The following is a 17,554-nucleotide window of genomic DNA, read 5'->3' as shown; positions in this document are numbered from 1 at the left end:
ACAATGTTACAGGATGCACCACAGAGATTACTGGGCTACTCTTTCCCCAAAGGTGTATTTCACTGGGAATGACATCAGCAGGCTTGCCAAAGAAGGGCAATGGAGGTTGTAGTGACAGTGAATGGCCTCAAAAGCATTGCTCCCTACACAAACATCCACACCTGCCATGTCTGGGAATAGAACCGCTACCCAGCTACTATATCACACTATAGCATTACGGTGTTATGGGACACATCACAGAGATTATTGGGCTACTCCTTCCCCAAAGATGTATTTCGAAGTGAATGATATCAGCAGGCTTGCATAAGTAGGGCATTTGAATTCTAGTGGTGTGACTAGCCTATAAAGGCATTGCTCCCTACACAGACAAACGCACACACTTGCCATGTCTGGGATTAGAATTCCTACCTAACTAGTTTATCACCTACAAGATTCCACAGTTATAGGATGTGCCACAGAGATTACTAGGCTATTCCTTTCCGCAAAGGTGTATTTCAAAGTGAATGACATCAGCAGGCTTACCAAAGTAGGGCATTTGAATTGTAGTGGGTATGACTAGCCTAAAAAGCATTGCTCCCTACACAGGCAAACACACACACTTGCCATCGCTGGGATACGAACTCCTACCTAACTAGTTTATCACACTACAACCTTATGCAGTTATAGGATGCACCACAGAGATTATTGGGCTACTCCTTCCCCAAAGGAGTATTTCAAAGTGAATGACATCAGCAGGCTTGCCACAGTAGGGCATTTGAATTGTAGTGGGTGTGACGAGCCTAAAAAGCATTCCTCCCTACACCAACACACACACAGTTGCCTTGTCTTGGATTAGAACTCTAACCTAACTAGTTTATCACACTACAGCATTATGCAGTTATAGCACATGCCACAGAGATTACTGGGCTACTCCTTCCCCAAAGGTATATTTCAAAGTGAATGACATCAGCAGGCTTTCCATAGTAGGGCTATGGGGAGGGAAATGTGTGTGCATGGGCCATAACCCATTCATCTACAGGTAGACACACCCCACTCAGGCACACACAGGTTTATATTCTGCAGGTACATGTATACAACTGCTAGATGAGTACTGCCTTGTACAGTCATGTTGCACAGTTAGCACTAGCACCACAGAGTCTATAATGCTGAGGGATACCAGTGGCTAATTTCTATGGTGAGTGACATTTACACATCATGTGGTTGTAGTCATTTGGCTGTGTGCTGGGCAGGACAGGCCTCATGATGGAAGGCCCTTTGTCACTGCCACTCTCTTCCACACATTTATGTATGTGTACTTTTGGCATATTATAGTGTGTTGTCCTTGGATATATGTGTGTATTCCTATCCAATGTGTGTGTGCAAAGCATGACTGGTGCATACCGAGGAGTGTATGCACTAACATCTGCAATTGTCAGATATGTATGGTCCACTGTTGTTGCCAGACATGGGCTTCATTTGTTTAAGTGTGGAAGCATGCCCAGTATGCCCTTCTGTATTAAATGTGTGGATCCATTCCAGGTAGATTGTACTCCAGTGCAGACTTTTGTGTTCTACACCTACAGCTAGCAAACTGTTTCTGCAGGATATCTGTAGATCAGTTGGCAATATGGGGTCAAACTGGGCAAGGGATAGTGGGTACTGTAGGTGATTGCATCTGTGCTGCTTCTGCTACATGGTACTGGTGTTAGCAGAGATATTCAGATATGTGTAATGTTATACACTGTGATGTTTTATGTCATCAAGTACTGTCAGGTAGACATTTTTGCTCACAGTGAAGTTGTGGGGAACACAGGGTGAATGCAGCTGTGTCCAGTATTGTGGTCAAACGCCTACATATTCCTGCAAACTAATGCCATTCTGGAGGGGGAGCTGCAGACACTTGCTGCTGGGTCTGTGTAACCAGTTCAGCACCTTGGGGTAGTGGTGGCAGAGGATCCCATACTTGTACATCCATCGACGTGACAGCATGGCCTTATCTTGCTGTGGGAATACCTCACAGCTGTACAGATTCACACAGGTTACTCAGAGGCAGGGATCATAAGTCAGGACTTTACCTCTATTATGGTGTATGGCCAGGTTTGTAGCCACCCATTCTTGTGTTCGCAGTCAGAGTTAGTATGTGCGCATGGCTGTGTTTCGGACTTGACACATTTGATGCTGCCCATGCTCCCACCCCCCCCCTCTATTATTATATCCTCTTCCATACATTATGCAAACATTCTCTGATACTTTCCCTATAGTTATCACCCCATCACAGCAGTGTATTGGTGTTGGTCCACAGTTCATGCAGTGGGGCATGGTGGACATGTCACTGTGGTTTGTCCACATGACCTTGCATATGGGTTCTGTGGACTGTGTTATGTTGTTATTTGGGAGTCCATGGCATAACATACATTGGTAGTACGGGTGAGACACAGGCCTTTGGCAGAGGACTGTAGGCCATTTTGTAGTGATGCAGTCCAGCTGTAGCAGGCTGCTGCATTCTGTCAGTCCTACAGTACCAGACAGCTATACAGTATATTGCCCTGGGGTGACAGGGTAGGTATGCTAGGTGTTCATGCCAATACTTTCTATCAGTATTGATCAGGTGGTGTGGAGGCTGGCAGGGTGCTGCTTACAGCTAGGGACACAGCTGCATGGGACACCTGCACTGCATGCTGCATTCTTTCACTATTGCCATACACAGGTGGGGGTCATATTGTACCTATTCCCAACAGCAGGGATAATACCGGAGAGGTACCTGTGGAAGGTGGTTGGGTGAGCTGGGTGCATGTCTACTATGGACACTACTTGCATCTGACTCACAGATATGAATGGGGCATTCCAGTTATGCTTGCTTGTGGGGGGGGACATCAGCTGTTTCTCAATACATCATTCCTCTGAATTTGTGATCTGTGAGTGTTACTACATTTCTACATTGGATTGGAGGGGGGGCACATCTGACTGTTACTACATTTCTATATAGGATTGGGGGGGCACACCTGACTGTTACAAAGTGTCTACATTGGATGGGGGGGGCACACCAGACTGTTACTACATTTCTACATAGGACTGTTCTACATTTCTACATAGGATTGGGGGCACACCTGACTGTTACTACATTTCTACATAGGATTGGGTGGGCACACCTGACTGTTTCTACATTTCTACATAGGATTGGGGAGCACACCTGACTGTTTCTACATTTCTACATAGGATTGGGGGGCACACCTGACTGTTTCTACATTTCTACATAGGATTGGGGGGGGCACACCTAACTGTTTCTACATTTTTACATAGGATTGGGGGGCACACCTGACTGTTTCTACAGTTCTACATAGGATTGGGGGGGCACACCTGACTGTTTCTACATTTATACATAGGATTGTGGGGCAAACCTGATTGTTACAACGTGTCTACATCAGATTGGGGGGCACACCAGACTGTTACTACATTTCTACATAGGACTCGGGGGGCACACCTGACACTTGTACACATTTGCTATGACTGTACTGGTATGTCAGGTACTCCATTTCATTCTGTATTCTAACCTATCATGCTGACTAGAGGCATATCAGTGTACTACAGGTCTTACGTTTGATTGACCTACACATCAGTTTCTGACTTCTTACCCTTCAGAACTAACCTCCCACTGCCTGACCTGATGTAGTCTGTGTAAGCTGGGGTGGAGGTTACCCATAGCCATCATTCAGAGGCCTTAGCACAGCCTTTGTTTGAGTTTGTCTACACCTGTCCTGCTGGCTGAGACTGTTGTTGGGTATGTGAACCTCCCTGACTGGCATGTGTGTGTCATATGGACACACATGTGGCTCAGCACATTTCCTGCAGTGGGTTTCGTCACCACGTGTAGTACTGGCTACTATGGCGACACCAGTATTTGTTAAAGATCTAATGCTGCCACTATAGGTCTCTACTATATGCTGGCATCCCATATGGCCACCCAATTCCCTTGCATGCTCACATCCATACCATAGATACAAGTAACAACACATACTACTCCATTCGGCAATTGGTAAGAAGAGTGACTTACCGTGTGGATGTGCCAGTACTAAGGATGGTGCTTGAGGGCTGCCTATGTCGGATGAACATATAGTACACTCTCTATGCATGGTTGAGCAAAGGTAGTGTCATGTTTGGCATCCCTTTTACTGTATGTGCAAGTCAGAGAGAGGTGTCATTCTCTGGGTCCCTACTGTGTCAGTGTATGTGCTATGTGTTGCCACTTTGCCAAGGCCAGGGCATACTGGGCACACCTCCTTCTGCCTACTGGGGCAGGCTCAGGTTGTTCCTCCTCCGAGTCACTCTGTGCCTGTGCAGGCCTTGGCAATGGTGGGGGGCTATGTGGCCCTGCCCTGTGCTGTTCCTGCTGCAGCTGTTTCTGCAGGATCATATTGTGCAGCATGGCACATACAATGACAATTTGAGTACATGTAGCTGGTGAGTACTGCAAGGCTCCACTGGATGTGTCCAGGCACCGGAACCATGACTTGAGCATCCCAAACACATGCTATTTTATGATTCTGGTCTGTGCGTGAGCCTCATTATGGAGTTTTTGTTCAGGTGTGTGTGCATTTCTGATGGGTGTCATCAGCCATGGCTCCAGTGCATAACCAGCATCCCCCACTAGGTGACCGTAAGGGATGTCCCCCTTGGCAAATCTCTGGTACAACTGCGTTAGATGCCAGATGTGGGAATCGTGATAGCTTCCAGGGCAGCCAGCACACGCATTCATTATAATGCCCTGGGCATCACACATGTCCTGGCAGTTGATGGAGGGGAAGCCCTTGCAGTTGATGTAGACCCTACCCCACTCACCGGGTGGTGTTTTGATGTGTATGTGCATGCAGTCTATAGCACCCACTACCTCAGGGTATTCTGCAATTTGGTGGCAGAAACTCATATTGCTGGCCAACGCCTCACGGGTGTTGGGGAAATATATGTGCTCACTGGCATGTGCTGATATGGCATCCAGGAACTGGTGGACTACCCTGAATGCTGATGCCTGTGAGAGCCCCATGATATCCCCAGTTGGTCTTTGAAAGGTACCTGTGGCTAGTATTCTTAAGCCTACACATACCATGGTATCCACTGGGATGGGTTCCCCTCTGTTAGTTCTGTGTGTCAGGCGTGGCCGGCACAGCTCAACAATTTTCTGTAGGAGGTCCCTGTCCACCCTATAGCGCTCCACTATCTCCAGCTCATGTAGCCCCTGGTAGGTTACCCTGGGTCTGTACACTCTTCTCTGTCTCCTCACTGTAGGTTGGTTGACAGCATTCACATCCTCACCACCCTCAGCCTCTTCAACATTTGGATGTATGATAGCTGCTACAGCCCCTATCATTTTGTTTTTTTATTTGTTAAAATTTCCCCGCTTGTATACACCGGTGGTGTAAAGTATGTGGGAAAAACCAGAGGGAAAGGTGTTTGCATAGTTTATAGTAGTGTTCTGGGCTGGGCTGCTGCATATGTAATTGGCTGACTCTGATACATTTCACCTGCCAGCTATGCTAGTTCTCCTAGATTACCTTCCTACTGCTGTTTTCCCTTTCCATTGCCTTCCTGTTTAAGCCCAGGAGTGCGCCGTGCAAACACAGTGCTCAAATGTACATAGAGTTGCTATTTCCTGGTTTAAAAACAAAAAAATGAATCACAGAGCTCCGTAAAACTTGATGCAGACACCAGACTGTAGTTCAAAGCAAAAGAAATTTTAGTCTTTAAGTGTACTATTTAAAATGTCCACTTTTCGTTAAGTGAAAATTCACTCAACTTCTTCAGAAGAACCAACAGATCAAAAGGCAACATCATAAGCAACTGCCTTAATATAAAATACTACTGAATCACATTGGTTAATTACATTATGAAGTCACTATACAGACGATTAAAGGTATATACTTATAAATTGAAATCATTTATAAAATGAAAATAAGATTAAAATAAGACTTCACAAATTAAATACTAAAATCTAACTGTACAACTCACAATTAAATGTAATATTTCACGAACTAAGACAATCAATAAATCATTTCTTGGATACATAAAAATACCACAGACCAAGGAAGCAGCTCCAGTGCCAAAGAGACACCCATTACAAAAAACAGAACAGCTGTAAGAAGAACAAACACGGGAGTCTAACCACGAATAAAATATATCTCCATAAACTCATAGTAAAAGCAAGACGAATTTATTGCACAAATATGTTACAAAAAGATGAGCGCTTTCGCGTAGTATAGTCTACGCTTCATCAGATAACAATGTAAACAAAATTCTTCTCTTATATACCACACTAGGTGGGAAACTCTGATCAATTAAATAACAATTAAAAAACAACTAAAAAAATGCAATGCACATGAAACTTATCAACTTTCTATCAGAGCTTAAAGATACAGTCTACACATCAGCTTCTAAAGTTGAAACAAAGCCTGTAGCGACAGCTCTGTCTAATGACCTAATACAGAAAAGATCTTTTATATATCTATCGCTATTCCAAAAACATTTATTGACTGCAATCTGAGAAGAGTATTTCAAAAAACATGTAACACATAACTCATATTTAACCTGTCCACAAAGTTCATAAAACGCATGAATAAATATGCATGTATCTATACAAATATGCACAAAAATATGCAGAAATATTATGACACTAAAAAATAAAATATATATATATAATCAATTAGCTTTATTAGATAACCAAGTTGCATCTGTTCTTGGGGCTATACCGAAAGCTCATGCTAGCGACAATGCTCGTTTTTTACCCTACCCGGTAAAACAAATCCATCAGAACAGAGGACGTTCCAACAGCAGAGGTCCACGGAAAAGGAAGCCGTCAGGAGAAAGGTTTGGACAAGTAAGAAGAATGAAATATTGACTAGTTTGGTTTTTAATTGTTCTAATGTTACACTGGATACATCACAACTCAGTTTACTGAACAGAGGCCTCAATTTTATTCCAGCCACTTTTGGCATTCTTAGTGAAACTCTCATTGATTTGAGGCTATTTTGTCGTCAGGTCTCTCTGAAATTATTCTTTGGGGACCAGTTAGACAGAAGGGATAATGCTATGAGGTGCCATCAATTTAGAAGAAGGAGCAATTTCACACCTGTCATGCCCTCCCATGTGGAATGTTTTTTGAAACTCTGTGAGACTGACTTTTTATTCTCTTTTTTTGAACAAGAACAACAGAATTGCATTTTACAACTTAACCTCCCTTGAGTATAAATCTCTTAATGATTTTAAATGTAATAATAATGTCACAATTAAACCAGCTGACAAGGGTGGGGGGGGTGGTGGTTGTGTTAAATACAGCAGATTACAAAGCCAATATGTTACTAATGTTGTCTGATCATGCAACTTACAAGGAAATTGATCTCAGAGAAGTTGATGCTATCATTTACAATATCCATGATGCATTGTATGATTTGTTAATGTGTAGACAGATCAGTTATGAGTTGTATGAATATTTTTATATTGAACATCCGGTTATACCAATAATTAAGGGTTTGCCCAAGATCCATAAAGACACTGTTCCTATACCTATGAGACTGATTGTCTCAGGAGACAACTGGGTGACCTATACTATCTCTTCTTTTATTGAATATCTACTGAGACCTGTGGTTGATCGGTTCTCCTCCATTCTGAGAGATACATATCACTTATTAGAAAGTTTAACAGATATAGTACTTGATGTTGAGAGGAATGAATATTTACTCATCACTCTGGATGTAAAGAATTTGTTCACCTCTATACCCAACAATTTGGGTACACAATCTATTAGAGAATTGTTTGCTGGTGAGCCTGTGTACAGTAATGATAGGAACATCTTAATATGCCAGCTACTTGAGCTGGTATTAAGTAATAACATCTTTATGTTTGGATAGAAGTGCTTTTTACAACAGTGGGGCATTGCCATGGGCACGCCCTGCGCCAATTCTTATGCGAATTTGGTTGTTTTGAATTGGGAGAGGAGTCATCTGTTTAACCATCCCTCATTTGAGAAGGTGAAAGTGTACAAACGTTTTGTCAATGACATTCTCATCATTTGGGAAGGGACTCAGAGGGAGTTCCACTAATTCTGGTCTTATATAGAAACTACCACTTCTTTCCTCAAGTTTACCATAGAATACTCTAGGACGTCGATAGCGTTCTTAGATGTATCTCTCAGACTGGATGAATGTGGACACATAGTCTCATCTTTATATAGGAAACCTGTATGGAAAAATGCGATCCTTAAATTTGACAGTATGCATCCTAGGCATACGTTTTCTGGCATCATCAAGAGTCAATTCATGAGAATTATGAGGCTTTGTAAAGATCAGCAATCTTTACTGGTAGAAGCTGATTTAATGGAATCTCTGTTCATTAACAGAGGCTATGAACCTAATATGGTGAGAGAGATTAGACACAAGGTTTTGGACCCAATGACAGTTGATACTGTTATTAATGAATTGAATGTTTTCGAGAGGGTACATCATAGAGTTTATTGTAATACACGTAACTTTGGTAAACATATTAAATATACTATAAAGTATACCAGTGATGTGAAAAGCATACAGGAGGTGATTTTTAGGAATTGGAATGTCCTCATCATGGATCAAACAACTAAAGAACTAGTAGGTACCACACCTAGTTTTTTTAAACAAGAATTGTGACAATCTTAAGCGAATCCTGTGTAATGACCGGGTTATAAATACCCCAGTTATTGCCCAGAGGATGGTTAATTTTGGAACCTATCCCTGTAATCATTGCAATAGATGTGGTTATATTACCACCATACAGGAATACACCCATCCTTTTATGCAGTACACGTTCACTCCCAGATTTATTGCTACATGTGACAGTAAGAATTTAATTTATCTTGCTACTTGTTCAGGCTGTGAAGCCTTTTATGTGGGCCTGACAAAGAGAAAGTTACAAGAAAGAATTTATAATCACGTCTATGACATTTGTAAGGGGAATGAAACTAATGCTTTGGCTAAGCATATCATGGATTATCCCTCACATGTGTCTTTTCAGTTTAGAGTCTTGCAAATTGTAATGACGAGCTTGAGGGGTGGTGATAATGTCAATAAGTTGGCCCAAGCGGAGTTAAATTGGATATTGAGGCTAGGTGCCCATCAGCCACCAGGTCTCAATAATTATATATCCATTAAACCTGTACTTGAATGCAGGAAACTGTAATAGTAGTTTACTGCCCATATATATATGGATTTTAATTGAGCTAGTAACATTTACATTAGATAACAGTTCACTTTTCCACTTACACATATATATATTTTTTATTTTTTAGTGTCATATTTCTGTATATTTTTGTGCATATTTGTATAGATACATGCATATTTATTCATGCGTTTTATGAACTTTGTGCACAGGTTAAATATGAGTTATGTGTTACATGTTTTATGAAATACACTTCTCAGATTGCAGTCAATAAATGTTTTTGGAATAGCGATAGATATATAAAAGATCTTTTCTGCATTCTGTCATTAGACAGAGCTGTCGCTACAGGCTTTGTTTCAACTTTAGAAGCTGATGTGTAGACTGTATCTTTAAGCTCTGATAGAGAGTTGATAAGTTTCATGTGCATTGCATTTTTTAATTGTTTTTTAATTGTTATTTAATTGATCAGAGTTTCCCGCCTAGTGCAGTATATAAGAGAAGAATTTTGTTTACATTGTTATCTGATGAAGCGTAGATTATACTACGCAAAAGCGCTCATCTTTTTGTAACATATTTGTGCAATAAATTCGTCTTGCTTTTACTACGAGTTTATGGAGATATATTTTATTCTTGGTTAGACTCCCATACATAAAATACATTCAACCAGAAACTTAAAAAGTTTTTATATATAACTAGCACATCTAACTCAATATAGACAACATACTAAATAGCAGCTAGGACATACATAAAGTGTATATGTATACATATAAACTAACAATAAGAATAAAAAATATATAAAAATATATATATATATATACACTATATACATCTATCCACGTAACTCTAACACACCCTGTTACCTGGCTAAATTTTTCAGTCTAAGGATACACATTATCGAACTCATTTCATTAATGCCCGGGTAAAAACAGGCATTAGTTCTTAATTGCCATATTAACTCACACCTTTCTAATCTCAACAACTCATGTCCACCTCTGATGTCCTTCTTAAGTTGTTGTAATACCCTAAATTTTAACTCATGTCCCTTATTCTCTGCAATATGCCTGGCTAATGCATTTTCTAATTTGCATTTATTAATGCAATATAGATGCTCATTCAATCTTTCACACAGCTTTCTGTCGGTTTTACCGACATAGAAAGCTTTACAAGTTGAGCAAGTAGCCAGGTAAACCACCTGTTTGGTAGTACAATCAAACTTACCAGGTGTTGTATATTGTTTATTTCTTATCATAAACTTGGCACCTACGTCTATATATTTGCATACCCGACACATATAACATTTAAACATTCCATACCTATGGGTTATGGGACTTACTTTAGTCTCCAAAATTGATTTCCTGGTTAACTTTTTTTTCCTTTAAAACACGGTCCGTGGTGCGCACACTCACTTAGGCAATGTAAAGAGTGCTAGGCAGACTCAGACACACCCCCTTGATTAGCTCTGCTAAGTGTAAACCCGAGCCACAGGGCTCCAATCCACTTACGGTATGCCTGACACACCCCCCTATGATGTCAGCTAACTCCTAGGCTTGCAGCAAGCTATTCTTGCACTTACACTGTTGGGTGCTGACTAGCACTGAGGGGAAATCTAGGATTTAGTATCATTTACCTCATTTGCATAGGATTGCCTGCTGATGTATAGTTACAGGTCCCACACTGAGCCTCCCCCCTTAGAACCACTATTCACTGGCCATGTTGTCTTCTGCCTGCCATTGAGTATAATGGCAAAATAGTGATTTTGGTTAGAATGCTTATTTCAGGTTTTTGTTTTAAATTTTTCGCCCGATCCCATTTGCATGCCACTGTCCTACGTTTATACAGCCAAAATTGGCTAAAAAAAAAGTTATTTATTTACTTATTTATTTTTTACTGTTTTCTATGACAATGGCCGTATATTTAGCCATTGGCATGCTTTACACATTATATACACCCTTTATTTGGAGCTGTCATGGCTCTGTTTTGTAGTTTGCAGAAATGTACACAGTTACTAACAGAGTACATTTCTGCAGGTTACACTAGTCCTGCACAGCCGGCTGACAGCTTCCTGGTTCCCATATTCACCTCATTTTCATGGTTTTCACCTGCAAATGGGGTAATTTGCATACTGGAGCTGCATCCATGCAGGAATAGTGCAGGAGCGCTTGTGCACATACCTGCAGCTTATTCTTGGATTGCACGGTGGACATATTGCCTCCTGGAGCTCCTGCACTGTTCCTGCACACCGTGCAGGTCTTGATGAATCTGGGGATTGTCTTTGGTATAGAATATGAAAACCAGGGATCATTGGTATTCATTGCTTATCTACATAAAACAAATAAGTAGTGATGCAGTACTAAAGACACACTACTATGAATCTTACCACAATTCATGTTGCTACCTTGACATTTGTCATGTGCTACCCTTCCTTAGGGACAGCACGTGTCATCCTTGTGTTGCTGTTTTTGTTTTGTTTTGTACATCATTGTTTTCTGAAGAAGAGCCATCTGATGTGATGGGTCTTGTGATCCTTCACTGTTCATACTCAGAAATTTCATGCCTAACATGTAAGAGTGTAGTGAGGCAATATTACCAGTGAGCAGAATGCCACTGATGGAGCCAGTGCAGCAGTCCAGAATTATTTCCAAACTTGGAAAGGTAGGCAAGACAGAAACATATTTGTGATTGACATGCATAATGCATTCATTCTGGAAAAGACAAACAAATATTACTAACGTACAAATCAAGACAAGTTAGAATATGTTATTACAAATTACAAGTCATCATCTGAATGTATAAGAAAATTGCAATTAGATCATGCACAGTGTTGATTACAGAGAGACCATGAATGTCTCCTGTTACTTGAGGTCCTAGTGCTGTCAGCGGTTCAGTACTTGTGTATTGTGATTATAAGTTTTGAGCTCAGCATTCATTTGGATATTTGATTCAAACTGCTTTGTATAACAAATGTAAGGTGCAGGTAGCGTATAGGCAGACCAAAAACAGTCTGGGATACACTGGTTTGCAGTCATGATCTGTGAAACTGACTTACATTTCTTAAAAAATAAAATTCCATTTTCATGAAATGAAATCCAGGAATTATAGCCATGATTTTTAAATGTAATTTGTGGTCATTGTTAAGACTACCCCCCCCCCCCCGCGGATTTACTAATCTTCCATGCAGGACTAGCTTAGTTCTGCATGGAAGTGACTGTTTAGGAGCAGGACGGCAGTGCACCATGCATATTAATGAAGCATGCTGCCCAAGCTCCTAGGCTTACACGGAGTGTGTAAGAGTGCAGGTGGCATGTGTGAGAGCAGAACTCTCAGAATAAACACACCTCCACAATGTAGGACAGCACTAAGGGGTATGCAATGAGTGAGACCGCTCACAGGTGACCACATATCCCAACCAACATTCCCCCTTTGTGTATAACAGCAACAGAATGCAAAAATAAATTGAAGAAACCCTTTTTTTAAAAACTCCAACTACAGGTAACCATAGGTGCGTGGGTGTGCCCATTGCTTAGCTATGGTTAAAGCAGCTTAAAAGGTTGAAGAGGATAACAAGGAAGATATATGCAAATGATGCAGCATAGCAATAGTGTAGTGGGCAGAGCATTCGTCTTTCGAGCAGTCATTCCCAGTTTGAGTCCCACTGCAGCACATCCAATTTTACATGGCAAAGCATGTTATGACCAATATTTTTGTTGCATAACCCACTAAATAACATATATTTATGAACTGGAGTACTGCAGTAAATGTACATGTGAGGTGTCAGTGTCATAATGAATAAGGCACTAGTAAGCAGATTTAAGCACAGATAAGCAGTAGTAAGCATATTTAAGCACTAGTAAGTGGCCTTAAGCCTGTTTACACAGCGGTAAGCAATGCCTACACTGGCTAAGCAGTTCTAAAGCTAACTCTCTGTAAGAAGATGTAACGGCAGGTTAGCAGTGCTTACCATTGCGCAAACCCACTTACAACTACTTAAATGTGCTTTAATCACTCTGTATCCAATGGCCCTTGTTCTGCCCATCAACAAAAGAAACAGCCATACAGGTCTTGAACCCAGGACCCTATATACCATAGTCCCAATAGTTATCCACCAAGCCATCACAGAAGTACAGAAGAATGAGGTAGTAATAAACAAGTCTTCACCCTAATATAACCAAGTTGAACCTGTGAAAGGCATCAGTAAACAGTCATATGTGCTATAACCCACTACAGAACATAAATATGTGAACTGGAGTTCAGCAGTAAGCCCAAAAGTGAGGTGTAATTGTAACAGAGTGTTGAAGTCCTCAATAAAACACAAGGACTCCACAGAGTGTGCTTACACATCAATCAGGCATACCATGCATACATATAAGGTGTAATGAATAATAACACAATGCCAAAAAGGCATTATAATGAAAGTCTAATGTAAGCAACACTAGGCATTGCACAGGCCAGTTTAGGAGGTGTAAGCAATGTGTAGACCACCTAACTCATTGTGCCAGGTGGTATACCCCTTTAAACAATGCCAACTTTAGGTAAGCAGGTTTGCCCATAGCTTAGCCTTTTCAAAACAAGCCAATCATGGAAAAGTGCGTGAAATTGGCCTTACTTAAACCCAAGGGGTGGGAATACATCTCATAATTGGTAGTAGCTTCCTCTTGCAGGCACTATGGCAGTCAGAGGAGAAGGAGTGCACTTCCTGGTGCAGCACTGGTGCATCCAGGAGTCCAAGGTCATGGCAGGACTCCTAGTTAAAGACCATGCACAGAGACTGCTGCAGTGCCAGTACCAGGGCTCCCAATATAAGGTGGAGGCCTGTGGCCATCTCACCCGCGTCCTCACCAGTGCCACTGGCACACCCTGAACTGGTGAGCAGGTCAGGCACCACTATGCTGACCTGAAGCGGCAAAAGGGGGACCTCTTGGAGGAGTGGCTCCAAGAGGCTAGAGCATCAGGGGATGTACCAGTCATGTGTAAGTATCACCCCAGTATGTGTGTAATTATTGCCAGCTCAGGTATATCATGGATAGGTATGGCTTAATATTCCTCTTATGTCCCCCATAGCTTCAACAGAGCGGGCCGCGAACCAGGAGGCCCACATCAGCTGCCTGGCGAGGTTGCGAAAAGAGGCAGGTCAGTAATACTCATGCATTTATGGTCATATGAAAGAAAAATATAAGTAGTAGTAAATTAATTGCTAGTATAAAACCTGTATTGTTCAAGGCAAGTACTGCATACACTAGAGAATATGGCAGGAAGAGTCTCATATTTGTATGTCAATAAAAGTGTAATATCCTGACAAAACAGGTCTAACTGCTGGACTGCAGTTGCATATTCTGGTATCATATGATAATGTAGATTTGCATTCATGTAATAGTCCTGTTGTATTAAGCACTGTTACCCACACCATGCACCATAAATTGAATGTGTAGTAATGCCTTTATATGACAAGTGTAATCCCTAGAGGTCATTTAGTACAACTGAGAGACACATAGACAGTAAACAGAGAAAATGCAGACAACAAAAAACAAATAGCACAATAAACAACCTCTGCAAGGCTGCAACCCAGGACCCTACACACCATAGGCAAAGTGATTTACCACTAAGCCATGCCAGATATACATAACCCTGATGATTTCAAAAACATATCATCCAGCTCAGTCATTAAACAGTACAGAGAATGTAGTCCAACATTTAGATGTATGTGTGTAGATATATTAATATCTGAACAGATACAACATATCTATATATGTGTATATATATATATATATATATATATATATATATATATGAACATATATTCATGCGAATTCCTACATCAATATATATATATATATATGTATATATATATATATATATATATATATATATATATATATATGTCTACATATACACAGAAAGTTACATATATGTAAGCAGATATATATCTATGTAGGTATATACGGACATAGTTATGTATATGTAAGTATATATACATATATATATATATATATATATATATATATATATATATATATATATATACACATATAGGTATATATGGACATACATGTGTAGATATCAATGGGAGATTAACTAAATCATATATGTCCACATGCACCGTTAATGGGGTTGAGAGGCCCCAAACAATGTACATCTTGTACGAACGAGTATACCCACTCCCCCCACAGATAAACATGTCCGCCCTGCAATACACTAACAAGTGTTGCAGATCCCATAACTAGGTCCTGACGTGACATGGGCACATGATGTTAACAGTACTACATCCCACCTGTATGATCTTAGGCTGGTATTGGTAACATATCATGCAGTACAGTCTGGCTCCCATAGGAAATGTAAACTGTGGAAGCTATCAACATCCCCAGGATACATACACACAGACACATATATGCAGATACAGATATATATATATATATATATATATATATATATATAGATAGATATACATGTGACTACACATACACATGCAGAGATATATACAGTAAGATACTTATGTAGTATAACCACCTTTTATTCAGTTTATTTTTCATTTCTTCCCTCAAGCTACCTCATCTCATATAACACTTTCTCCTTCTCCCACCTTTATTCCTACCCACCTCTATCCTTCCTGCAACATATTCTAACTCCTCTTCTACACATCCTAATGGACCCAACATACAAATCATTATTCACAAACCTGCTACTCTTAACTACAACTCTTGCTTCTCTTTCAGTTCCATACACACCAACCTTCTTTGAACATTCTTCTCTTCCTGAGCAACACCACCCCTACCAACAAACTCTACCTCTTTCTCACATAAAGTCCCTTAAACATAGTAACATAACTGCCACCTTTATCTACATACTTCTAAAGTACCATAGATCTAACCATGTTACTTACTTCCTTGTCAAAAAAACTCTAATCAATTACTACAAAATCCTTATGTTTGTACAATATCCTCTACAACACCCCTTATTAGATGGTGATATTCATCCAGACCCTGGCCCCAATACTAATATTCCCAATAAACCACACAATCTAACATCTCTTACTATTACTACCCCTAATAGACCATCTAACTCCCTTCTGATAGCTCACCTTAACATCCGCAGCATTAACAATAAATTTGCCCACCTGCATGCACTATTAGAGGTGCACTCATTTGACATTCTCTGTATTACAGAAACATGGCTAAAACCCTCTACTCTGGACCAGGAGATTACCCCTCCTGGATATAATATCCTAAGATATGACTGCAAAATCAAAAAGGGTGGAGGAGTAGCCATTTTGTATAAATCTGAACTCCAAGTATCACCCTTCAATGTGCCACTACCCTCACATACCATTGCAGAAACCCTTACTGCCAAGCTACAAATCAATAACTTCAAATCTGTCTATCTAATTTGCACATATCTCCCTCCTGGAAATAATATTAATACACTTGAAAACATACTTAGTTACCTCTCTACCCACCTACCTCAGGAAACCATTGTATTAGGAGACTTTAATATAGACTGGGCAACCTGTAGTTCCCCTAATCCTACCAGTCACATAAATCTTCACAGTTTCTCACAGATAATAACCACTCCTACTAGAATCCATAAGCCAAGCAACAAGGAAACCACCCTAGACTGCATCCTTCTCAACAGCCATCTTGATACTTATAAACCAGGAACCCTTCCCAACGATATCAGTGATCATATGCTAACCAATATCATTAAACAAAAAATTCACAGCCCTAGTACCAATAATTTTAAATCCTCTCACTCCAAAAAATTCTTTAATCCAGAGAGCTTCCAAAACGAACTGAAAGCATGTGACTGGTCACCTATGTCTCATCTTCAACTTGATGAAGCAGTGACCTACTTTAATACTAGATTTAGTTTTAGGCCATTCCATAGCACAACAACTGCCCTGCTATCCTTTTCTGACTCCATAAACAAAAATTGTAACAATAATACTTTCTCCTCTGCACTATTTATTGACATTTGAAAAGCCTTTGATATGGTAAACCATAACATGCTTATTGACATACTAAAAGCCCAATCACTTGACACACAAGCACTACAATGGTTTAAATCCTATCTTGAAAACAGACAGCAAGCAGTACTTTGGGATAATAATCTTTCTATTTCCCTCCCTGTAAACATTGGAGTACCACAAGGCTGTATATTAGGACCTCTTCTCTTTTCATTGTTTACTAATGATCTACATACCAAAATCCCTCAAGCCACCTGCATACAATATGCAGATGACTCAACTTTAATTTGTTCAGCCAAGTCCATAACCTCTCTCCAGTCCCTCACTCAAACAGTATTTAACAATGTTGGAAATAGGTTTATGCAACACTGTCTCCTTTTAAACCCCCAAAAAACAAAATTATTGCTCTTTGCTCCTACTCATAAGTCACCTTATCTACACTTCACA

The sequence above is a fragment of the Protopterus annectens genome, chromosome 3.part1, assembly GCF_019279795.1.
Source record: "Protopterus annectens isolate FY-2018-M chromosome 3.part1, PAN1.0, whole genome shotgun sequence".
NCBI classification, from domain to species: domain Eukaryota; kingdom Metazoa; phylum Chordata; order Ceratodontiformes; family Protopteridae; genus Protopterus; species Protopterus annectens.
This window is presented reverse-complemented; position numbering follows the sequence as displayed.